At 35.9% G+C, this 25,538-nt stretch overlaps 1 protein-coding gene across 3 annotated transcripts in view; it reads right to left on the bottom strand.

Moving 5' to 3' along the window:
- The window catches only part of LOC141453613 (protein qui-1), a 199,634-nt gene extending 176,161 nt beyond the window's left edge, over positions 1-23,473 (bottom strand). For 2 of the 3 annotated variants that reach the window (XM_074127038.1, XM_074127040.1), the window contains exon 1: positions 23,318-23,473. The gene's annotated coding sequence lies outside the window, so the exon portion shown is untranslated. Of the gene's footprint in view, positions 1-7,806; positions 8,030-23,317 lie in introns of those variants that run through there. The other variant, XM_074127039.1, reaches the window with a different exon arrangement.
- Positions 23,474-25,538: the final 2,065 nt, after the last annotated feature.

Below are 25,538 nucleotides of genomic sequence, written 5' to 3'. Positions count from 1 at the left end.
TTTCTAATACTTTGAATTGTATTATATATATAAAGTTGGCATCAGTTTGCACTATTAGCCAGAGTCCTCACTTAATCTTCTCTAGTTCCTAAATCAGGTACCAAACTAATAAAGTTCTTACGCCATAACAATGTGCTCCATGTCTTCCAGGCTGTCACAGATTGTACAAAGGGCCCTACTCCACACCAACCTTACTATTTTATTATCATTTTTTAGATCTATTAATTTCTTTAGTATATTAATAATTATGTGATTATACTTTATGCATTTTGATTGCTTTTAGTTTATATAAGGCGCTTTTGCAGTCTGAGACAATTATAACCTCTGAATATAGCATTGAGTGTGCATATTTAAGCGCTTCCAAAATAGCAACTAATTCAGCTGTAAAAACTGAACACTGATTGGGCAATTTGAAGAGGGCACCAGTATTTCTAAATGGGTCAAAGTATGCACACCCCACCTGATCTTCGACCGCTTAGAACCGTCAGTGTATATAGGATAACTGTTGGGAAAATTCGTGCGGATTTCCTCTTGAAACACTGCATTACGAATATCACTGGGCAATATGAAGACATCTTCCAGAAACCAAACTACAGGAGATATATTTATTATTTCATAGAAATCACCGTTGAATAAAGGCAACATATCACTGTTATACACTAACTGTTTGAACAGTGCTACTTCTCTGAAACTAGTAGCCATCGGGGGTAATTCTTTGTATTTCCAATATCTGTATGTTAATTCTCTCCGGTTGAGTTCACATATTGCGGAATAGGTTTCGGAATTTGTTGATATTATTTTACACGGATATCGGTCGGATAGCATTTCCCATCTGAGCTTTATTGGAAGTTCCCCGGCTTCAGCGTGTATTACATCTATTAGAGTACTTTTCATATATCCGAGACTGAACCTAAGACATTTATTCTGTATAACCTCTAAACACTTCAGCCTTGTCTTTGAATTGTTACTAAATATTAGTCAAATGAAAGCGATTCCCCTAAATTTGATGGGCGGTCCACACTCTCATCTACCAACCTCTCTTGTAACTCAGCATTTTAACACAAATTTAGCGCAGGTGGTGAATACCAAACATTACGCACTGTATAGGGAAACCGACCCCCACCAAACCTCAGAACTGCTCTTTTGCGGGGCCTCACGTCATTCTTGTTTAAATTCTAAATCATCAATTTAAGTGAAATTGTAAATAATGCAAATATCTCGTGATTCTTAATCGTGTTAAATTATTGGCTCTTTCCTTGTTGGGTCGGCGCAGTATGGCCCAATGAAAATGCAGGAACTACCCATTTCTTCCTACCACTTAGCGACTGGATAAATGCAATTTTATAATAACTTACCTAAAAAGAAATAATGTCCAATCTCCAAAGCGCTAAACGGAACCACTTCTTTAGAAAATTCCAATCAACTAAAATGTCACGAAGCGGGAAATACGCTTTTCATACAACATTCATAATCTAAATGGCTGTTGAATATGGGGAAAGGTGAAGTCATAGTTTGAGATGAGGTCATTACTTGGAGTAATGCTTTATGCATGTTGAATCATGTTTGCCTCCTCGTACTCGTACATTCATACAGCAGCGCTGCTCATTAGCAAAACTCCTGTTCACACTAATTATTCAAAGAAATGTGCCCTGCCCACTTCCTCCAGACCAGTACCTCTTTCCGTCCACCATTTTTCATTTTAATTAAACCGTCGACGAACACACATTATGTGTTTGTGAAATTTAAATTTTCTTTTTCTTGTTTACACTTTAGCAACAGGAAGTTAGGCGATTGAATTTTCATGGAAATACGTGTCCGGAAACACTCCCCTGAAGTGCAAACAGGAAAGCGTGAAACAATCACAACTTAAAATGGAATAAATTGACGAAGAAGAATTTAACTTTTGGTTGATGGTAAAGGGAATCCATTGTTTCACAACTGGTTCCAGACAGGAGCTCACGGGCTTATTTGCATTCTGAGCCTGGATCTAAGGAGATACGAGCACAGTAGCAATGTGGATTTAGAGCGATTTGCTACAGTTTTCCACGCCGAATGTTGCTGGAGGAAATCAAGAATGATTTAACGGAGATGACGAGCTTCTCCCAATATTCAGGCAGCGTTAAAGGCATTAATCCCAGCTGGGACTACGCTTGTAGGAATATGCGGAAGACAACCATCTTGCCGTAAAAAGGATGGTTAAACTTCTTTGGGATTCCCGGACATCTAAGGCTTGAGAATAACGTAAAAGCCGATAAACTTGCAGGGGCAAGGGTCTATGTAGCACATCATTCTGTCCTTTTGATTCCCTACCAATCTACGAGGTGTGGCAATTAAATAACGAGACTATTGCTGTAAAACATTTTATTTTAAATTTATACATATTTAGTTATTATCACCTTCAATATACACCCCTCCCCTATCCCTACAACGTTCCATGCGGATTTACCATTGTTCGGAACAGTGCTGGAAGTCTTTTTCTGTGAGCTCCTGCATGACGCGTGCCGCTTTTTGCTTTCACAGCTTCAACGGACTGAAATCGTGTTCCTTAACTTCTGTTAATAAAAGATAAGCTTCAGTGCGAAATTTCACGACAATTCGTTGCTCTACGTACATGTGTAGTATCGATGTTTTCGTCAAAACGGAAACTAACACCTCTTATACAAACGACGGTTCCCGTGTCAGACAGATTTCTCTACAAACACACGTGAGACGCTGCTCTTTGAAAGAGAAGGCTTTACGCTGTGTACAGCTGTCGGTCGTTAGGATTTGGGCGCATGCATAGTTCTTCTGTAGCAGCATCAGTCTCCATTATTTAATAGCCACACCTCGTAAATAGTTTCTTCATATTGGTTTAGAAGAGCCTGAGTCTCTTAGAAAGTCCCCCAGATTGGCCGCTGACCCGGAGAGCAAATAAAGGAGAAATTTGCCAAAAGCGAAGTAAGTGATTGCCAACAATATAGTAGTTCTTATTTCATGGCCACTTGGGGGAGACCCAACCGACAGATCTCGAGCCCCATTCTCCAATAATAGTTGGCCGAAAAGTTGGTATTTATTTAGTAGGTATCCAAGTTCGATGGTGAATTACTGCTGTCCAATAATCAAGATTGATGATAGAATTGGAAATGGTTTGTAGTGGATCCCGAAGGAATTGTAACTGGCGGCCATGTTGCTTTAAACCAATCGCCTGGGTGTGAGGATATTTGGTTGATTTAGTGCTCTCACGTGGGTTACGCTGCTGCAATTTATGACTCATCTATACACACACACACACACACAAACACACATAGACAACGTTGGTCAGTTTATCTTCATCGTTTTCTGAAAAATAAGAGCTCTTTGAATTATTTCAACACTTGGAGCTGATTTTACAAATCAGCGAGTGAAATACCAATCTGTTCGGAAAACTCACCAAAAATCCTGGCTAGCTTATCTCCTTAACAAAAACTTACAGTTTAAAAAGTTAACTATAAGCGTTGATTAAACGATAAAAGGTACACAATTCAGCAGATAACCCAACATTTCATTAATACTTCAGCTCGTAATTTCAGCCATTTAGAAACGAACCAAAAAAACTTGAGTTTTGTTTAAATAAGTTTCTAAGTTCCCTCCTTTTTCCCTAAACTTATTTCTCTGTCAATTGGGACTTTCTAAGTACTTCGACTTTGCCTGTAAAGAGTAGCACACCATTTAACTTAGATTGATTGTAATAAAAAAGGTCTTAAACGATGCACAGGTTTTTTGTTTTTGTTTTTTAATGAAACGCTATTAAATACTTGAAACAATTATGACGCTCTGTGAGTGCTGTGACGTCACGGTTCTTCCTACAAGATCTGTTTCACTTTATCTCACCTCTCGGTAAGGGCAGCAAGAGAACATTTTTTGAAACTGACTCGAACAAACAGTTTAGGTTGCTAACCAAGGGGTTTCAAGGAAAACCTAATTATCGTAAACTATCGTATGAGTGGTTCTCATCAGATATTTTGAAACCCTGTTACCCAGTAGAACTCTACCACTTCCTATAACGCCCTCCACCAGTTCTCCTGACATCGTCAGAGATTACAATTATAGATTACAATCGTCTTGAAAGTCCAACAGTAGAAAAAACCAGAATTCCAGTTTTCCGCCACTTCTATTTCTTGAGAGAATCTTCTTCTAGATCTTTAAAAGTAATTTATCTCTGTTTCCAGGCAACAGCCTCGGCGGCTTTCATTTCCTCCTCAAGCGCGCTGTGACGTGATAACGGCCGATAAATTTCTAGGATAAACGATCCAAACTTTCTTTACAATTTCTTTTTTTCCTCTTGTTTTGCCATTGGCGGAGAGAGAGAGGAAGTAACACACGCAAGCAGAAGAATATTCTATTGACGTTGTTTTTGGAATTTGGAGTGTCGCGGAGAACTAGCCAATCGATAGAACCATATTTCTCCAGTGAATATTTATTAAACAGCAAAGATTTCAATTAGGATTCGAGTGAATTTGCAGTCAGTCATTTCTCTCTCTCTCTCTCTCTTCTAAAAAACATCTGGCGTGGAACTTCCTCTTTCGACTCTTTTCATAACCGGAAGTAGCAAATTCATTTTCTTTGGATTTTCTAAATACTTGGAATTTCAGCAACCATATCGGCCGGTTCATTATATTTGTAAGAAATCGATCTGGGACGCTATTTTTCATTATTATTTATTTTATATTTAATTAAAAATCAAATAAAGTGAGATAAAATTATTTAAAATAAATTACCGGCTAGAGCAGGGGACGGCAACCTATTTCAAATCGAGAGCAATCTCTCCTTAAATAATTTTAATAAATCTTACCAAGAGCCGCAAGGATGATAGTGTAAACAAACTCTGTAGATCATTTGTATTCACAAATTATGATTTTATAATATTCAATAACATTTAAATGTTTATTACATTTATTTTCACATATTGCAAAGTAAATAAACAAATAAATAATAACTAAACCTGTGTTTGAATGAAAATGGCGGCAGTCCTATATATTACGTACTGTATTTTAATATAATTCTACCCTATTTCAAACCTATCACATTTAAAATTATTTTTGAAAAAATATACTTTAATAAATGAAATTTTCATTTCTTTCAATAAAATTGAAATATACGATATATTTCGGACAGGCTGAAGAGCCACAAAATGTGGATAAAAGAGCCGCATGCGGCTCGCGAGCCGCGGGTTGCCGACCCCTTGGCTAGAGGAAACAAAGAGTGGACCATAACACTCACAATACCTTCACTTAAAAAAAGAACAAATATATATTTATTTACCACAATACAATCGCATAAGTCCTAGGACTTAGACATATAACATAGTCATGACCAAAATAGACCTTGAGGGCACTTTGTTCTCACTAGTTACACGCGCGACAATACAAAAAAATAAAACAATTTCACCAATAATGGCTGACAACAGACTAGACTGACGTACAATCCCTTAGTACAGTCAAGGACAAAGTACCCTTGTGAGAAGCCCCCGGGCAACTGGCTCAAAACTCCCAGGCACAAGCCTGGAGCCCCCACTCCTTCCTCTTCACCAGTTCTGCCAACTGTAGACGGGCGGCGCGACTAGAGCCAACTGTAAAATTATATGCTAGGGGCCGCACATCTTTTCGAGGATCGAACTTTGGTGGAACGAACCTTACAATTCACCGAAAAGGAAGGGAGCAAAATTTGCTCAAAGTTTTGAGTAGAATAAGTTTTTAATTAAATTAATTAATTAATTAATTAATTAAGACGTGCTTTTCCTATTGACGAATTTCCTTTCAACACGATTTTAGCGACAAATTCAACCACCTGCACACTCAACTACCTACAATACTGGAAAATACCACTTAAGAAGGAATCTAGCCGCCCATTTTCCCAGAAGTTGGTACACTTTATAGAATTTTCCGGTAAAAATGTTTTACAAACGGAAATTAGTTTATAATCATCACAGAGGAGTTTCAAGAAAATCGTAGGGAAAAACTTTATTTGTGGAAATCTCCAAAATACTGAGAAATCTGGTCAATAAATGGTTATTTCCGGTAAAGGTGATTTCCTTTACGTTTGGAAATCAGTTCCATATTTTCCAAACGGCCAGACAAGTGAGGGGAAAAAACTACCTTCATAAGAGAAGGTTCTGTCAGAGTTCAGAGCAGACTTTTCTACATTTCCTCGTATTTTAATAAGTAAAAAGATTAGAAAAAGGAAATAGATTTTCAATTTTCTCCCTCCGAATATCCGCCATATTAGATTCCCAACTGTATAACAAAGAGGTTTATACAAATTGTAAGCAGCACGTGGTCAGCTAGTTCTTAGTAATATACTTTACTTTGTAAACAATAAAATATAAATTCTGAGAGAAATGCTGACGTCGAAAAGTTTGTTGGTTTTCTTTTTCGATTAACTGGCGTTGTCGAGGGAAAGCTACCTAGTCGATCACTGGAGGATACCCACAACGAATAACTCTAGTTTGATTTCTCTGGTGAGTTTAGATTTAGTGTGCACTGGTCGCCAAGTTTAATGCATTGATTCATGCAGACGATTCACGTGATTTGCATACCTACAAAATTGCTTCGGTGTGAATCAATGTTGAATAACTATATAATATTATTTCTTCACTCTTTTCAGAACAGTGTTTCGAGTATGATAAGGTTTCGTGTAAGATATACATGATGAATTGGATAAGAAAATATATTAAAACTGTCCGAAAAGTGCACGAAAAAGCGTAACGTTGAAAAACACCCAACTTTGATAATATTTTTCTCTTTTTCTATAAAAGATAAAATTCCCAAATTTTCTTTATAATATAGGGCAAATCCTCCTTTATAACTGAAATTTTTTTTTTGCAACATCCCAGATCAAATATGGTACATATTTAATAAACATTTTCCATTCATTAACTCTGCAAGTTAAGCTAGTTGTAAAGGTCTACTGGGCTGCGAAATTGTCTCAATAACTATTTTTGGTACATTTTATTGGTGAGGAAAAGATATATTCTATGAAGAAAAACTCTTGCACTTTCCCAGCACGTACATCTATAACTTTTATTTGAATAATTTTTGTGGAAAATTCGTTTTGGATAAAAGTTCTCGAGACGTAAAGAAAACTTGATTTCAATGTTGTGTACATGTAGTGTACAGTAAAATATTACTGTTGAAGGAAGAGTGACGTCAAAGCTCTTGCAGAACCCTAATAAAATCTTGATAAGTACATACAAACTGAGGATTAGTTATGATGCCCTAGCTCCCTAATGAACTTGTTATTTCAAAGCTTTTGGCCGTTGTCTAGCCAAAAAATTACACGAACATGTACGAAGCAAAAGTCTTCCTTTCATTGGCTTGACATCGTGACAGTTCGGATGTTTTAGTATGAACTCGGGATATATCGGTGAAAACCGTAGTTATTCGTCGAAACATCGGATTAGAACGTCATTCCTTTTCAATTATCCCCGTTTTTAAGTAAAGTTTAGCGCAAAAATTTGCAGATATTTGTATTGGCGGGAAGTGGTCAACTGATCTAAGCCAAAAGTTTAATATCGTGTCTATTTGTAACGATTATTGTTTTTACGTAAGCTGACCGTAAACGATACAATAGACAGACAAATACGAAACCAACAGAAAGACCAATTTATAAAAAACACTTTTTCCTATTCAATAGATCGTAAAACAGATTTTTCCAGTAAAAAGTGAAAATTTAAAGAAAAATCAATTAACAACAACATTAATAAATAAGAAGTGCAGTTTACTAAAACATAGCACATCGCAATAATTATAAAAACATACGGAAATGTATTTACTGTAAACAAACATGTACCTGTGTGACGATGATAATTTATTCAACTCCTTTCAAGGTTGGACAACACCTGGACAACACCTGAAGAGTTGGCCTGGCAGCTGATTAATCATGAATCTCAGCCTCTATTGTCTGTACAATGCGGAGAAGTACTTCTTCTTTTTCTCTCTTGCAGTATTCAGCAGTGCAACCAGCTGAAGGTAGGTTACATTGTTACAGCTTTATAAAGCTACCTCTGACTGAACAGCCCAGCTGGCTAGAAATATTTACATTTCCCTGAACTTGTACGAGTACCAGCATTACAAACCTTGAAGTCAAAATTTACTAGTTATATAGAAGGATGCAGGTTTACTACTACAGGGCTGCCAACTTGTGGAGAAAAATCTCGTATGAATACACACTAGTTTCTCTAACAACCATTCTCAAGGTTCGAACTCAGAGGTTACCAAGTTTTGAGCTATATTTAATCCTTACCAAGATTATTCAATTTTTAACCGTACATTAAACTGAAATGTCACCTTGCAGGGAAATTTGGCTGCAAAAATTTCCCCGCTAGAGGTCACTTTCAGGTCAATTCGGATACGGAAAGAAATATAAATTCTAAGATTCACATTACTCTGTGCATAACACCGTTAATTCTAAATATAGTTGGACTTATAAACCAATCTAACGGTTGGTTTAAATTCTGAGATGCAATCCTCCAGTGTCTGGATCAATTAAAGTCTATTGTGGAGGGTGACCTCTGTCAATCTGTGATGTTGGCAATTGGTTTTGTAATCGGAATGGCTGAACCATTTTAATGAAGTGGACAATGGGTGTTTTCTAAGGGAGGGAACTGAGGAATTAGGTTAACCCTTCTTCAACTGTCCGTCCAATCTGGTAGAGCTGCTTTGAATCGCCGGCTGATTGGTTACATCATTATAGATACAATAGTAGTTTTTACAGAAATCTTGAAAAAAAAAGCTCCCATTTTCTATGTTTTTTAAAAAAGAATTTTTTTATAGCTTATTCTAAAAATTTATCAAATATCTACGAGGGAAAAATTGTTTAAAAAAATTTAGAGTGAATTTTAGTGAGAAATAATTTATGATAAAAAATTGGCCAATCAAAATGGGGAACTGAAGATATGTAATGTAGGCGGTTAGTGAAGCCATTAGGAAGCCATAGTTTGTTGGCCACGCCCACATCAAAAACTCCACCCCTGTACCAATACAATTTCTACGTAAAACATAATAAAAATGGTAGCCAATATTTTATTTTAGATCAGATATTGTAGTATCGTTTACTGTTTTGCAACAAAAAGGTTTAAGAAAATCTCAAACGTGATCGATTTTTATTGCGAACAATATTTTGATGTTTATCTATTCCTAATTGGGATGATCCTGTTTTTTACTATCTACACCTGGGATAGATATTAAGCCGCAATAACAAACTCTACGGTCAAACTAGTGGAGAATTCCTAATTTTTCCATTAGATTTTTCAATCTTAACTTCCCATTTATTATTAACTTATAGGAAATAGGCTTATTTATTAAGGCAATAAAGGTTTGGGGAGGTTCTATTAGTAGGTGGAGGCTGTTTTTCCCTCTTAAGTGTTTGTTTAGGTGTAAATTAAGATTTTACAAACTAGATAATAAGCAAAAGTAAAGTAATCGCCTTTTTTTCAAGCGGGGCTTAACGTCCAACTACCAAATTAGGTGTCGTGGACGGAGGCGACTAGCAGCAAACATACTTTACTATAAATTTCTCATATTAACCATTAAATAAAATCCAAGGCCTAGAGACAGGGAATCGAACCCACTAAACCAACAATACACCTTAGCTTTGCGGGTCTAGCCTATAACCGCCTAACATACTTTACTATAAATTTCTCATATTAACCATTAAATAAGATCCAAGGCCTAGACCAGGGGAATCGAACCCACTAAACCAACAATACATCTTAGCTTTGCAGGTCTAGCCTATAACCGCCTAACACACTACTATAAATTTCTTTTATTAACCATTAAATAAAATCCAAGGCCTAGAGACAGGGAATCGAACCCACTAAACCAACAATACACCTTAGCTTTGCGGGTCTAGCCTATAACCGCCTAACATACTTTACTATAAATTTCTCATATTAACCATTAAATAAAATCCAAAGGCCTAGACCAGGGGAATAGAACCAACTAAACCAACAATACACCTTAGCTTTGCGGGTCTAGCCTATAACCGCCTAACATACTTTACTATAAATTTCTCATATTAACCAATAAATAAAATCCAAAGGCCTAGACCAGGGGAATAGAACCAACTAAACCAACAATACACCTTAGCTTTGCGGGTCTAGCCTATAACCGCCTAACACACTTTACTATAAATTTCTTTTATTAACCATTAAATAAAATCCAAGGCCTAGAGACAGGGAATCGAACCCACTAAACCAACAATACACCTTAGCTTTGCGGGTCTAGCCTATAACCGCCTAACATACTTTACTATAAATTTCTCATATTAACCATTAAATAAAATCCAAAGGCCTATACCAGGGGAATAGAACCCACTAAACCAACAATACATCTTAGCTTTGCGGGTCTAGCCTATAACCGCCTAACATACTTTACTATAAATTTCTTTTATTAACCATTAAATAAAATTCAAGGCCCAAGACCGGGAATCGAACCCAGTACCACAATGCATATTAGCTTCGCAGCAAACTATATAATATTTGTATGATTTAAATGGGTTTTACCATTGTGAGTTGAAGAAAATTCTGGTCTGTCAGTATTTTTGCATACTTGGTACTTTAGGTATTCTTATAAAAGGTACTATCTCGGATTTGAAACCTTTTTTTTGTATTCAGAAATATTTAATTTTAGGGCAGACTTTTCCCCTTTCCAACAATAAAGATGTGGTTGCAGAAGTTGAGGACTTCCCCGCTATACTTAGGGTCGTAAGAGACCAAGATAACGGACCAGCATACGAGTTATGTTACGTACTCACCATTGTTTGTTTGGGTAGGTAAATACTGTGTCCGATAACCTGTAAACGAGGTGTCAGCAAACAGTAACTAACAATAGATATTGGTTATACAATGGAAGTATTATTTAGACCACATAGCGGGGTTTGCTTTTAGCCCAGAGTTAGGACCAAAGAAAGCCATATTAGATAGAAATTTAGAAGGCCATATAAAAGCCATAGTAACAGTATGAGGTGCCCATAAATCTGGGACTAGTTTCTGATACCCAATCTTATCCTCTGATGTCAGGTTTTTTTTTCAATTACGACTTTCTGGGAAAATAGTCACAAATCTAAAACATATCTTTATAAATTAACTGTATGCCATTTTTGTCCATACTTATTGCTCTCGCTGTTTCAGAAATAAATAGAACCAACTGCTCTATTTTCATGTAGGTAAATAATTTTTCTAAATTTACAAATTTTGCATTTAAATGGAGATCTTATTTGACAGTGTAATTTAAAAATGCCTTTTGTTCTATGATTCAGTTTTTATCACCATTTATGTCAGTAAACTAAGACTGGCTCTGTATACAGCGCAGCTCTAATAGCAGGGATAAATAAGAAACTAAGCTGAAGCTGGCAAATCGCCACAGAATACTCAAAACAGGAAATGGTGTACTTCCATCCGGTGAAAAAAAAAGATGGCGAGCGATCAGCCTTTGTTTCCGTTTCATTAGACGCCACGTTTTGCTTGGATCCATTTTGAAACATGATTTACGCAACGTGGCTTATTAAGCTTTCTTAATGGCACAACACTTCATCGCTGGTTTCTGACCATGGCATGATGCTGAATGCTGCTTGGGCTTAACAATAAATGAATGATAAAAAAAAAGGCCCTGTTTGTTAAATAATCCTTGGTAGACATGTTGATCGCTTGAATCTTGTCACCTGTATGTGACAACCTGCGCTGATCTGTTTTAATATCAATTCAGAAGAGAGCCCTGTAAGATCTTGGATATTATCCGTCTTGGCATGCATACGCATTGTATCCCTGACCTGATTTCGGATCTTCATCCATCAGCAGAGGTGGATTAATCAGTTTGGTGTGGGGATTTCGACTTCACTTCCGTTACCTTCTAGCACTACACTATAAACTTGTGTGCTACGATGTATAAAACCGGAGATATTGTCCAGCACTGCCAACCTAATCTAATTCCAGTTAAGTTTTGGCAAAAGACTTTATCGTTTAACTTCTCATTTCACGTTTTCCGCTAGCTTATTTTTTTTTTAACTCTACTACTAAAAAATAGAATTATATAATAAACTTTGCTAGCCATCATGACGTGTGTATGTTCAATAAAACGAGGCCAACGCGCAGAACATCCCCTAAGCTGGCCTAATACAGCTGATTTTAATTTCAAAAAGTTCTGGAAACAATAAAATAGAATTGATGGGAGATAGGAGGAGTTCTGCAGGTAATAAAACACGACCTCGTTGATACTAATTCGCCGATAAGGGAGAGTGGAAATTTCAATGGACAGTTGGATTGTGTTCACCAAAGTGATTATTAATGTATGGCCGACATTTCAACTAAAATAGGGCTTAACCTACCATTTCCCCTCCCTCCCCACCATCAACTATTGATTGTTTGAGATCTGTGCCGCTAGAGTGTGGAACAATATTTGGTAATGACTAAAACTCATTGGATAGCGAGTTTTCAGCACTATGACGCTGTTTGTTTTGTGCAGCAAAAATAGTTAACGCTGAAAACGTTATATGATGAAACATAACAATGGGGTTGAGTTATTTACAAGAATTGATTCTCGCCAAATTATTGCGGGAATCAATCTGGCGGGGAAAAAAAACTCTCTGCGGCGCAATTAAGTACACCGCGTAACGAGAAATTGTGTAAGTGATAGCGCCAAATTGATTTAAGCGCTAACATCCCAACCTCAAAGAATTATCCTGGCTTCCGGTGTTCTCTCGTAGCAGACTACTCGGTCCTTCTACAGACAGTGAGCTCTACGGCTTCAGACAACAGGAAATATACTGGATACTATTTTTTTCCCTTTTTTTTGGCATTAGCTTCCGCCATACAGCCAGCATCGTCTATGTATACAGCCAGCATCGTCTAGGTATACAGCCAGCATCGACCCACAAAGCTGAGATGTATTGTTGGTTTAGTGGGTTCGATTCCCCCTGGTCTAGGTCTTGGATTTTATTTAATGTTTAATATGAGAAATTTATAGTAAAGTATGTTAGGCGGTTATAGGCTAGACCTGCAAAGCTAAGATGTATTGTTGGTTTAGTGGGTTCGATTCCCCCGGTGTCTAGGCCTTGGATTTTATTTAATGGTTAATATGAGAAATTTATGGTAAAGTATGTTAGGCGGTTATGGGCTAGACCCGCAAAGCTAAGATTTATTGTTGGTTTAGTGGGTTCGATTGCCCCGGTCTAGGCCTTGGACTTTATTTAATGGTTAATATGAGGAATTTATAGTAAAGTATGTTAGGCGGTTATAGGCTAGACCTGCAAAGCTAAGATGTATTGTTGGTTTAGTGGGTTCGATTCCCCCGGTCTTAGGCCTTGGATTTTATTTAATGGTTAATATGAGAAATTTATAGTAAAGTACGTTTGCTAGTCGCCTCCGTCCACGACACCTAATTGGTAGTCGGACGTTAAGCCCTGCCTGAAAAAATAGGCGATTACTTTACTTTACTTTTTATTTATTTAGCAATGTCTAATGTGGACAGAAAGGAGATTTTTGATGTGTTTTGCGGTAAGTTGGCGTACGGTGTTGATCAGTTGCAGTTAAATTTCTTATTGCCAAAACCTTGAGGTGATATTTCCGGTTATCTACACTCAAGTTGGCCTTTGCGTGAATTATTTTTTCTCCCCCCCCATTGCTAAAACTTTATTACCCAAAAAAACAAACTACAAAATTACTTTTGTTGAAAATTACAATATTGTAATAGAATTAAGGCTCCTAACCGCTTATCTAAAAATGCCTCCTTAAAAAGGAGAGAATGTATTCACTACTTCTTTGGCGGTTATTTTCTCCTTTTACCCGCAAGGAAACACGATGTTCCCCCCTCTAGCCTCATCAAGCTGTTAGCATAATGGACTATATTTTATTGGAGTTCTCGTTTTCTTTTATCTTTTTTTTTTTTTGAGATAGTCTTTTTCTTTTTTAAATTTTCTTTGCGCCCAATCATTTTCATTTGAAGTCATTTATTTGGATTTTTTCCTGGTAATACTTTTTATATCTGAGAAAATCAGCTGTATTGGCAAGTTGTGAGATTTTTTCAGAAAATGTTTTTAAATGTTTCTAATATGGCGATTTTTGTTGGCCATGTGGATCGATTAGAATTCCAAAGTTTTGGCGGAAATCTGCCAACTAGAGTGATATCCTTGAAAATGTTTCCAACAACTATTCCCGTTTTAATTTTGGCTTGCTGCGGACGTACATTTAGATCGATTTTCCTTATTAGAGGGGGCAGGGGAAATTCTTAAAAGGGAAATGCAACCTTTGGGCTTGCATCTGTACTGCCACATTAGAATTAAAGGCTTTACAACATTACAGCTATGCCAGAAATTAAAAAGCGGACAACCTACTAACCGGATGTGCGATTTCTGAGTTTTGTTTACTTCCTTATTCAACTTGAAATGCAATTTTATATACCTAACACTTTTATATAATGCGTAAAAAAGATCGTATGAATAAGTGGTTATGCGGAAATGGTAACTCTAAAAGTCAAACTGTAACTTTCGGTTTCGGCTTGCATCGGAAATTCCGTTTCAGGCAGCATTAACAATCATTTCCGTTATACCAGAAGTCGCCAAACTGGTCTATATACAGGGTGACCAGAGTTATATGCTCCACCCACTTTTTTTTTAAACGGCGGAAAATTTAGAAAAAATAAAAAACACGTATTTAATCATTTTTAGTCTAGTTTATTTTCATTGATTGACGCATTTTCCAAAAAATAGTTTGGCAGACGGACAAATGTCCATTGTCTATAGTGCATTTGTATATATAAATTTTTGTGGGTATTTTGTAAATTTGAAAATAAAAACACTTCTATCTATCCAAAAAAAAGTCCATTTGGTTAAGTCCGGAGATCGAGGTGGCCGTTGGATGGGACAATGAGTCCCTAAGCACTTTTCATGGAAATTTCTGTCCAGGTAACCTCGAACCACTCTCGCATTATGTGCCGGGCAACCATCTTGTTGAAACTACACATCTGGCCGACGTTTTAGAGGAACAAATTCAAGCAGAACTGGCGGCAAAATATCTCTTAACAAAAGTTAGATACCTTGCACCAGTTAAGTTCTCTCTGTAGAAGTATGGGCCGATAGCTGATTTCCTAAAACTCCACACCAAACGTTTGTAGAAAAAACAACCTGAACATCGAATAACTCTAGCCTGCCTAGATCTTGGACTTCGCCACCATAAGTGCTGCTACAAGCAAAGCGTGGGAGTCCAGAGTTTTGGCTTGCCTATCCGTTGGTTGTGCCCAGTTTGAATAGATTCTTTAAAAAAAAATAACGTAATTTTGACAGTAAACTGAAATTTGTTTTTCATATTTTAAATTACCATAACTTTTGAAAAACCTAACCGATTTCAAAAATTTTTTTTGTGTTTTTTTTAGGAGCTCAAATACTATAAAAATATGCAACAAAAAATATAACGTTCCATTTGAAAAACAAAAGTTAGATGCTGTATCTCGAGATACAGGGGTTTAGAAAAATGGGTCAATCACTGAAAATAAACTAGACTAAAAATGATTAAATACGTGTTTTTTATTTTTTCGAAATTTCCCGCCGTTTAAAAAATAAGTGGGTGGAGCATATAACTCTGGCCACCCTGTATAACAAAAGTAGGGGGTCGATCTGGGTCAGGGGGTTTTCGAAGGAGAAACAATTTCGAACCCAATATAGCGGAACCTTGCAAAGAAACACCAGGCACACCCATCTCTATTAATTAAGACGCAATACTATAATTACTTTACTTATTCATAGTTACTTATTATTTAATAAATATTAAGGTATTTAAATTTCAACATTCAAGATATTTTTCATAAAACTATTTGTTACACAATGTAAAATTACCTTAATAAGTGTTTAAAATCATAAAATAAATTGTACAAACATAGTCAACCTAATAGATAGTTTTATTTTTAATTAACTGAAAATTTACTTTTATGGGGGGTCGATGGAGATTTCGGAAAATTATATTGGGGGGTCCTTGATCAAAAAAAGTTTGGCGACCCCTGCCTTATACCAAGACTTAATTTATGGTACCGGAAAATTCAATAAAATTAAGAAAAACTCTCAGTAACGATAAAAGAAACTTCAATAACATTATCTAAGAAGATCAATAACAGAATGTGCCAATACCAATCATTGAGTAATTTAAAATGGTGAGTTTAGACCCAAGAGCTCGATTGCTAGATTCCACATCTTCCGGCAGATCGTTTTCCTTAGATTGTACGTCTTTCCGTTAAGAAAAATCTGGTGGAAAACAGAAACAGAAAACATGCTACTTTCGCTCGTAGCAGAAAGAGGAAGTAAGGTCCTCGAATTGGAAGTTCCCACTTGATTAGCAGGGACATTAGTTTAAATCCTTGAACTGGAGTCCATCCATGCTCTACCACAGACATTTCTGGACGGTACCCTTTTTTTTTATTTAATTAAAACCGGGACCAATCTACGGTTGGACGCTAATTAGGGCGGCTAGTAATCGTCTTCCCTTTTATAGTGTACTATATGGTGATATCGTTGATTAGTCCAAAGTTGGGACTAAATCCTTTTTCTTTTTGGTTTTTAAATTAAAGCTCAAAAAAAAACAAGAAAGAGAAACAGCTTTTTTTGATCTGGCTTTTTTTAATTATTAATTCCTCTCAGAGCTTTTTAGAAGAAAGCATTAAAATAGTTTAGAATTGGAAGTACAACAGAAATTAATGAAGTAGGGCATGAAAGATGGTATTTAGGCTCTGATATTTGGGTATGGTCAGTTTTGTTTTTTTAAATTTGCGAACTTACACTTGGCTCGCAAGGTTTTCATCAAATACCAAAGGTAATTTTGCCACTTACGACCGTAAGAAATTTGTTAAGAGAAAGTTAAACAAAAAAAATCAGAGAATAACCAGCTCTAAAAGAGAAAATCGAGTATAATCAGCCCTAGGAGAGAAAATCAGAGAATAACCTGCCCTAGGAGAGAAAATCAGAGAATAACCTGCCCTAAGAGAGAAAATTCTAGGGTTTTCTTTTTGGTGACGTAACAAACTCAACGGGCCGCTTTCATTTACAAAGGTGTTATCCCTTAAAGACGTTAATCAAAGGTAGACGTTCGTCCCCTTGTATGTGGATGACGTCGATATTTATGCTACTTGCGGAATAATGGATATCGAAATCAATAATCCTGAATAAGGATTGGTTCTACGTGGTAGGAACGTTCACTGTAAAATTTAGGATAAAACCATAAGACCCATAATGTTCACTTTGTTACCATGAATCGGCACATCGGTTTCAGGGAATAGCTGCGGCTTTCGCCCATCAAGTGTTCTAGAATAGAACTTTTCCTGTATAAGGTACAGGATCAACAGGATAAAGCTGGCAATTCGGGCATTATTTCCATGGCTCTGTTAGGAGTCTAAGATGACCCGAGTTTTATTTCTTCCTATATACTTGGACCCATTGTTGTTGGGCACATCCTGGACTTGGCTTAGTCGAAACAGCATTAACCTTGCTGCAAAAAGATTCAGACTAAGTTACTCAATTTGGTTACCTTTAATTTACCTTTAAGTTACCATGTGCATGTGGTTACCATCACAGAATGAAGTTACCTGATACTGTAGTTTTCTACTGGAGATATTTTACCACATTTGCAAAGTGGGAATGCATTTACAGCCAGGGCTTTCTAAATTCTCCCTAAAGTAAACATTTGTAGTTTAGTTTAATGATAACAAAATGTCATGGTAGAAGCGTAAAGCCTAAGCTGATACCTGTATGTATGTTATACGAGTACATACTGTGCATAATGTGATTAAAGATCTATTATCTTTCTAGCTGAGTGTAAAGGGCGCAGGCGAAGCAGCTAGAGAAGGAGCTAGAAGGGCAAAACAAAGAGAATTACTCTCCTCTACAGAGCGAGCGGCATCTACATATCGTATAAGGCAGAGAGACGCCTTCTGTGCAAGTTATTCACAGTTCTGCATTAAACACAACAAGTCAGATCTATCCCCCCCCTCCTGCTGAGTTAGGCGCTGAGTTAAAGCTCATTCTTGGTTATCTAATTATCTCAGTTAACCATAATCGGACAGGCGCCATGGTAGCCGAGCGAGGACAGTGTCCAACAGAATAAACTAGCAGCCTGCCTGAATAAATAGGCATTACCCTAATCATAATCAGAATGTAGTTCATCGATTCGTTCGGTTTAGGCTCGGTATATTTAACCATAATTGATAATTTAATAAACATTTATTGATTAACAATTATGACAGATCAATTTATAAATCGCCTCTTTTCAAGCTGAACATTCTTCTTAGAAGACTCATCTCGATTAGAACAACTCGAGGTGCTCTTATTTCGAATCTATATCGATTTTATTTTACGCTTAGTTACTGAGCGGATGGAGCAAAGCTAATTGGTTGGTATTCTGCCCCATTTCCGCCATAATAAACCGGACGGAAGAGCCGAGATACGCCTTAATGAAATCCTTTAATCCAATTCTAAAGCTTAAAGAGGTTTTTTAAAAAGAATTCTAAAAAAAATAAATAACTTTTAAAGAGAGGTAGAATTTTCTAGCACAAAACATCCAAGGAAAATAGAGAATAGTGGCTGGAAAATCAATTTACTAAGGGGGAAAATAGCTTATTTCAACAATTTTATTACTGAGAGCTAAAGAGAGAAATAAGTCTAATTCTCTTTGGCTGAACTTTCTCTCGTAAATTTCTCTTGACTTTAATCAATTGATGGCATTTATTAGCAACTTTCTCTTACTTGAGTAACTTGGCTAGTATAAGAGGAAAATCTACAAAAAAAAAAATCTGGTTTTTAGAGGATTTTCTGTGCTTTGAAAATGAGAGTTTTTTTCTTTACTTCATTTTCTAATTAGAAGAAAATTGTAATTACAAGAAAATTTACTCATACAAAACATTGAGAATCGTATTCAAAGAAGGTCGAATGAGTTATACGTTTCAGGCGCCACGGTAGCCGAGCGGTTAAGATACTAGACCCGCAATGCTAAGATGTATTGCTGGTTTAGTGGGTTCAATTCCCCCGATCTAGGCCTTGGATTTTATTTGATGGTTAATATGAGGAATTTATAGTAAAGTATGTTAGGCGGTTATAGGCTAGACCCGCAATGCTAACATGTATTGTTGGTTTAGTGGGTTTGATTCCCCCGGTCTAGGCTTTGGATTTTATTTAATGGTTAATATGAGGAATTTATAGTAAAGTATGTCAGGCGGTTATAGGCTAGACCCGCAATGCTAACATGTATTGTTGGTTTAGTGGGTTTGATTCCGCTAGTCTAGGCTTTGGATTTTATTTAATGGTTAATAAAAGAAATTTACAGTAAAGTATGTTTGCTAGTCGCCTCCGTCCACGACACCTAATTCGGTGGTTGGACGTAAAGCCCGCCTGAAAAAGAAGGCGGACTTTACTACTTACTATATACATATATACCTATATATTACTTTAATTCTCTTAAAATTCAATGTAAAGAAATGTTGGATGAAAGGATGATGCGATTAGCATTCAGACTCCAGCATCAGAAACCTATTCTAAGTTTTTATTATTCCTCCCAATTGTATTCTTTATGAATTTTGTGAATATTCAAAAGAACTAGAGATATTTTGAAGGAATAAATTTGTTTGAATTATTTAACGAGTAATTTAATGAATAAATAAAAGAAAATGACTTTTCCTCTTTTTCCTCGGTTGCTTTTTTATTTTGTAGAGGTACGTGGAAAATTGACTCCCCCCCTGCGCTCCCTGGTGTCGCTGGTTCCTCTCCACACCCGTTTTTTCCCCATCTCTATTACTTTTTTTTTTCATTTCAATTATATCATATTACATCTCATTTTTATGTTATTCAAAAAATAATTTCCCGAGCTTGGCTGGAATTTTATTCTATTCTGGGCGCCCCTCATCCTCGCTATTCTTACATACATTCAATACAGTTAGCATTTCTAAGCAAATTATTGGAGCGTGGTCGCAAAAAATTGTAATAATTCCAAATAATGGAAAATCCAAAATCACGTCAGCAGTTTATTATGTAACTGAAATGTTCTTTAAAATTAAAATCAGCGTTTTAGCTACAAATACTGAAACAGTTTCAGTATCAAAATAGAAACAAAACTAATGAACTGAAAATGTTGCAACTAATTCGATAAAAGTTTATAATCTTAATCGATAGGACTGACTTTCGATTAAATAAAATCTCTTTGTAAAAACTGCAGGTTACATTATTCCGAAAGCGCCCATTGTACTGAAATTGCACATTAGAAGAGAGATTAACTTTTTCCTTCTCTAAAGAATCGCCACAATCATTTCAAATAAATATTTTTATACATATTATAGTCGTACATTCAGGCGCCACAGTAGCGGTTAAGAGACGAGACCCGCAATGCTAAGATGTATTGTTGGTTTAGTGGGTTCGATTCCCCTGGTCTAGGCCTCGGATTTTATTTAATGGTTAATATGAGAAATTTATAGTAAAGTAAGTTAAGGGGTTATAGACTAGACCCGCAAAGCTAAGATGTATTGTTGGTTTAGTGGGTTCGATTCCCCCGGTCTAGGCCTTGGATTTTATTTAATGGTTAATATGAGAAATTTATAGTAAAGTAAGTTAAGGGGTTATAGACTAGACCCGCAAAGCTAAGATGTATTGTTGGTTTAGTGGGTTCGATTCCCCTGGTCTAGGCCTCGGATTTTATTTAATGGTTAATATGAGAAATTTATAGTAAAGTAAGTTAAGGGGTTATAGACTAGACCCGCAAAGCTAAGATGTATTGTTGGTTTAGTGGGTTCGATTCCCCCGGTCTAGGCCTTGGATTTTATTTAATGGTTAATATGAGAAATTTATAGTAAAGTAAGTTAAGGGGTTATAGACTAGACCCGCAAAGCTAAGATGTATTGTTGGTTTAGTGGGTTCGATTCCCCTGGTCTAGGCCTCGGATTTTATTTAATGGTTAATATGAGAAATTTATAGTAAAGTAAGTTAAGGGGTTATAGACTAGACCCGCAAAGCTAAGATGTATTGTTGGTTTAGTGGGTTCGATTCCCCCGGTCTAGGCCTTGGATTTTATTTAATGGTTAATATGAGAAATTTACAGTAAAGTATGTTTGCCTTGACGCCACCGTCCACGTCACCTAATTTGTGGTAGTTGGACGTAACGCTCGCCTGAAAAAATGGGCATTACTTTACTTTACGAGGGTCGTTTGAAAAGTCCGTGCAAAAATAAAAACTACTTAATTTTTTGGGGTAAACCTTTTTTATTTTTCAACATGACTATGAAAGGAGACTTCCTTTTAGGCTTATGCACTTCGTCCAACGCTGCTCTAGTTTGTTGAATGTACTTTTAGTCGTACATTCAAAGTACGTGCATAAATAAGATTTGTTTAAAGTTAACGAATATATTTATAAGAAAACTGAGCAGTTAAAAAAAAAATCGAGTAAATTTAAAGCTCGGGTTCTTAAGATCAATCTATTCTGCTAAGTTTCCTTTTCAGATCAACCAATAATCATCAAAATTGGAATCTAAATTTGTTTTAAAATTAAAATTATAAAGACGTCATGCGAGTTGTTAGCATGGAATTTAGTTTATCAAAAACATAGGATAAATATTGAAGTAGAAATAATTGTATTGGTTGAATTTCACCAGTTAGGTAAAGCCAGAGAAAGTAAAGATTAAAAATTAGAATATTTTTCGTATTTTGGATTGAAAAATATACACAATTGAAAGGTCAGTAAGACGGTTGGCAATCACACAAAAGACGCAGTCTTACTTTTGACTTCCCTTAAACCGCCAGCGCATACTTTTGAAACAACTTCTTTAAAAGAAAAATAACAGAGCGTGAAATGCCCAAAGTATTTTGTTACAAAATATTTGTCTTCTTTTCGTAAAAAAAAATAAAGCTTTTACTAGCAGGAAATAGAGTTGTTATGGTCGTGAATTTAGTAAGTTAACGGGCGTCACTCTCATAACTTACTCTTACTCCTGAATGAGGAGAAGTTTTGTAATTATTTCAAATGTTCTGTAATGAATGAATGAGCACCGGAAATACATCCGTTTTGAAAGCTTCCCCCCTTCATGAAACACGACAAAACCGAAAAAAAAGTTCAGCTTTTGGGTTTAGTCCGATGGCGACTTAATCACTTGATCACAATCACTCGACCGGAAATGCAACTTTACTGGCGTCTGTTTGTTTTGCTTGAGATCTTCTTTGCTAACGCGGACGTACAGCTGTCTAACGGCTCAGGGGAATTCGACCGGATGGGATGCGTTTCGAATTGATCTAAAGTGGGAATTGCAATCAAGGAGAATTCAAAATATATATTTACTCAATCGCAATACTTCCTCTTATCTTAGAAACAGGAAATTAACGAAGAAACATCATGATTGAGTGGGCCTTGAGATCAACTAATAATCATCAAAATTGGAATCCAAATTTGTTTTTTTTACCGCCCCTCAATATTAAACCCACTGTTACCACTACCTCTGGTGGCAGCGTCGACAATGATAACCCTGTTCTAGCCACTGCCCTTTCTGAAAAAGGAACAAAACAAAAATCATTTCCCGTTGAATCGTCAGGACTCCCACGCTTAGATCATGAATTCAATGTCCAGCTTCAAGCTGTAGATTTCCCCCTTTTAGGAAAACCCCTAAACCGTGGATGTACAGTTTTTCTCCCTATGAGACTAGAGAAGAACTGGTAATAAGTTCTGCGCGCATGTGACCTCAAAAACTAGCGCTTCGACGGAAAATATACGAATAGGAATTAAGACCCATAAAACGGAAAAGCAATTATTCAAAAAAAAAAAATCCCTGATCTTCCCCCCCCCCAAAAAAAAACTCATTGTCTACTTAAACTCCATCCTATTCTCAACCTTAGGGACCCTATCAAATAGTCGTTTATTTATTGTATTAAACAGTCGTCTGTAAAGCGGCAGTTATCACATGGAGTTTAATTAAAATTATAGGTATTATTTTCATGGAGAGGGGGGAATAGCAGTGAGTAAAAATAAATCGAGAATTTAGCACGTGTTCTCTTGGAGTAAAACGAGTTTTACTCTCGACCAATGAAGTTGTAAGAAATACAAATTAAAAAGAAACTTTTTTCTACTTTTATTTTTCCAGCGGGAAATTCAGTTATCGGGATAAAATTATACACTAGTATAATCGTAAATATTTTCGACTATTCGTATTTTTATATCGTAAATATCTTTTTTCGATTAATTAGGAAATGAAAAGTTTTAATTTTTAAAAAAATCAATTTTATCTTTCAGATTAATTTTTTCAAATTTTACTGACAAAAAAAAATAGTAAAAAAAGAATTATGTTGAATATAAAAGCACTTACTTATATAAATAGTAAATAAGATGAGTAAACAGTGACGTAGAAACGGCACTGTAGGGCTTAAGGGTTGTACTAAAGGGGTGAGAGACGGTTGAGGCCCAGGGAATACCTAGCAGGACGCATGCGTGGCGACCCCTTCACCGCTCACCCTGGGTACGCCTGGTACTGCAGCAACAGGTTCTCCTGGACACCTCTGTTTACAATCCCGACGACTACTATCGCACGCCAGGTAGAGGACCCCCCCCGACGACCACCACCAGATCTGCCTTAGTGTGGGTGCTGGCAGCCGCCCCCACATATCCTTCTCTCGTCTAGTGGCTACATATATGGGGAACACCGGCGATGATAAAATATCATCCCTTTACAAATATTTTCTGTTTAACAAAAAAAGTGGAACAAAAGAACTGATAAATAGGCAAAAATACATAATTCAGCAACAACCTATCATTCGTACTTATATTCTGGCAGAAAGAAACCTTCCGGCAAGGCATCTATCCGGTCCCTTAGAAAGTGTCCATTTCGCTACGAATGTATCGTAATAAATATTTAAGCGAGATGACAGTAAATCAAAGGCTTCCAGTCAGAACTAAAATCCAGAAGAGAAGAGAACACCAATAAAATAATCCAAAATCCACTATTGCCATTAACATAAATCCGCAGGGATCCACAACCTGGCAAGAAACTAAACATTGAAAAGCCTAAAAGTGCAAATCATACCAATGTTACCATAACCAGAACAAAGATGATATAGACACTAATATATCCTAAACTATTCCACAGAAAACAGAAATATTGGTTCTATCTTTTAGAGTACACAATTGTCTATAGTTGCACACAATTGCATATTTTTCATAGGTCGTATAAACAAGATATTTAAGATCACATTTTTCTGTGTTTTGATTTCTGGAGAACTTCAACATTGAATATTTCCAAAACTATTGCATTGACAACAGTAATTTTTATACGGTTTTGTAGAGATCGTTATTCTTTATAATCGCACAAATCTCTTAAATTTCCTACCAGAAACAAACGAGATAATCAGGTTCAAAGAGATTTTGTGCACAGATCTATAAATGTAGAAGATATAAAGGGTTGAAAATTTTTTGGGTCATGAAATTCTGTAAAATTATGGTTGTTCTATATCTCCCACTGTGAACTACGTATTGGTATGGAATTTTGTTCTCTTATACACTTTGTTTTTCTCAATTATAAAATATAGTTATTTTGTGAACAGATGTATAAATGTAGAAGATATAAAGGGTTGAAAATTTTTTGGGTCATGAAATTCTGAAAAATTATGGCTGTTCTGTATCTCTCACTGTGAACCATCTATTGGTATGGAATTTTGTTCTCTTATACACTTTGTTTTTATCAATTATAAACTATAGTTATTTTGTGCACAGATCTATAAATGTAGAAGATATAAAGGGTTGAAAATTTTTTGGGTCGTGAAATTCTGTAAAATTATGGCCGTTTTATATCTCTCACTGTGAACCATCTATTGGTATGGAATTTTGTTCTCTTATACACTTTGTTTTTCTCAATTATAAACTATAGTTATTTTGTGCACAGATCTATAAATGTAGAAGATATAAAGGGTTGAAAATTTTTTGGGTCATGAAATTCTGTAAAATTATGGCCGTTTTATATCTCTCACTGTGAACCATCTATTGGTATGGAATTTTGTTCTCTTATACACTTTGTTTTTCTCAATTATAAAATATAGTTATTTTGTGCACAGATGTATAAATGTAGAAGATATAAAGGGTTGAAAATTTTTTGGGTCATGAAATTCTGAAAAATTATGGCCGTTCTATATCTCCCACTGTGAACTACGTATTGGTATGGAATTTTGTTCTATTATACACTTTGTTCTTCTAAATTATAAAATATAGTTATTTTGTGAACAGATCAATAAATGTAAAAGATATAAAGTGTTGAAAATTTTTTGGGTCATGAAATTCTGTAAAATTATGGCTGTTTTATATCTCCAACTGTGAACCACGTATTGGTATGGAATTTTGTTCTCATATACACTTTGTTTTTCTCAATTATAAATAATAGTTATTTTGTGCACAGATGTATAAATGTAGAAGATATAAAGGGTTGAAAATTTTTTGGGTCATGAAATTCTGTAAAATTATGGCCGTACTATATCTCCCACTGTGAACTACGTATTGGTATGGAATTTTGTTCTCTTATACACTTTGTTTTTCTCAATTAT

Source organism: Rhodnius prolixus, unplaced genomic scaffold (genome assembly GCF_049639745.1).
Source record: "Rhodnius prolixus isolate KJV_2025 unplaced genomic scaffold, Rpr scaffold_3, whole genome shotgun sequence".
In the NCBI taxonomy this organism is placed as follows: domain Eukaryota; kingdom Metazoa; phylum Arthropoda; class Insecta; order Hemiptera; family Reduviidae; genus Rhodnius; species Rhodnius prolixus.
Note: the sequence above shows the minus strand (reverse complement) of the source record. Positions and strands in the feature narration are given on the sequence as shown.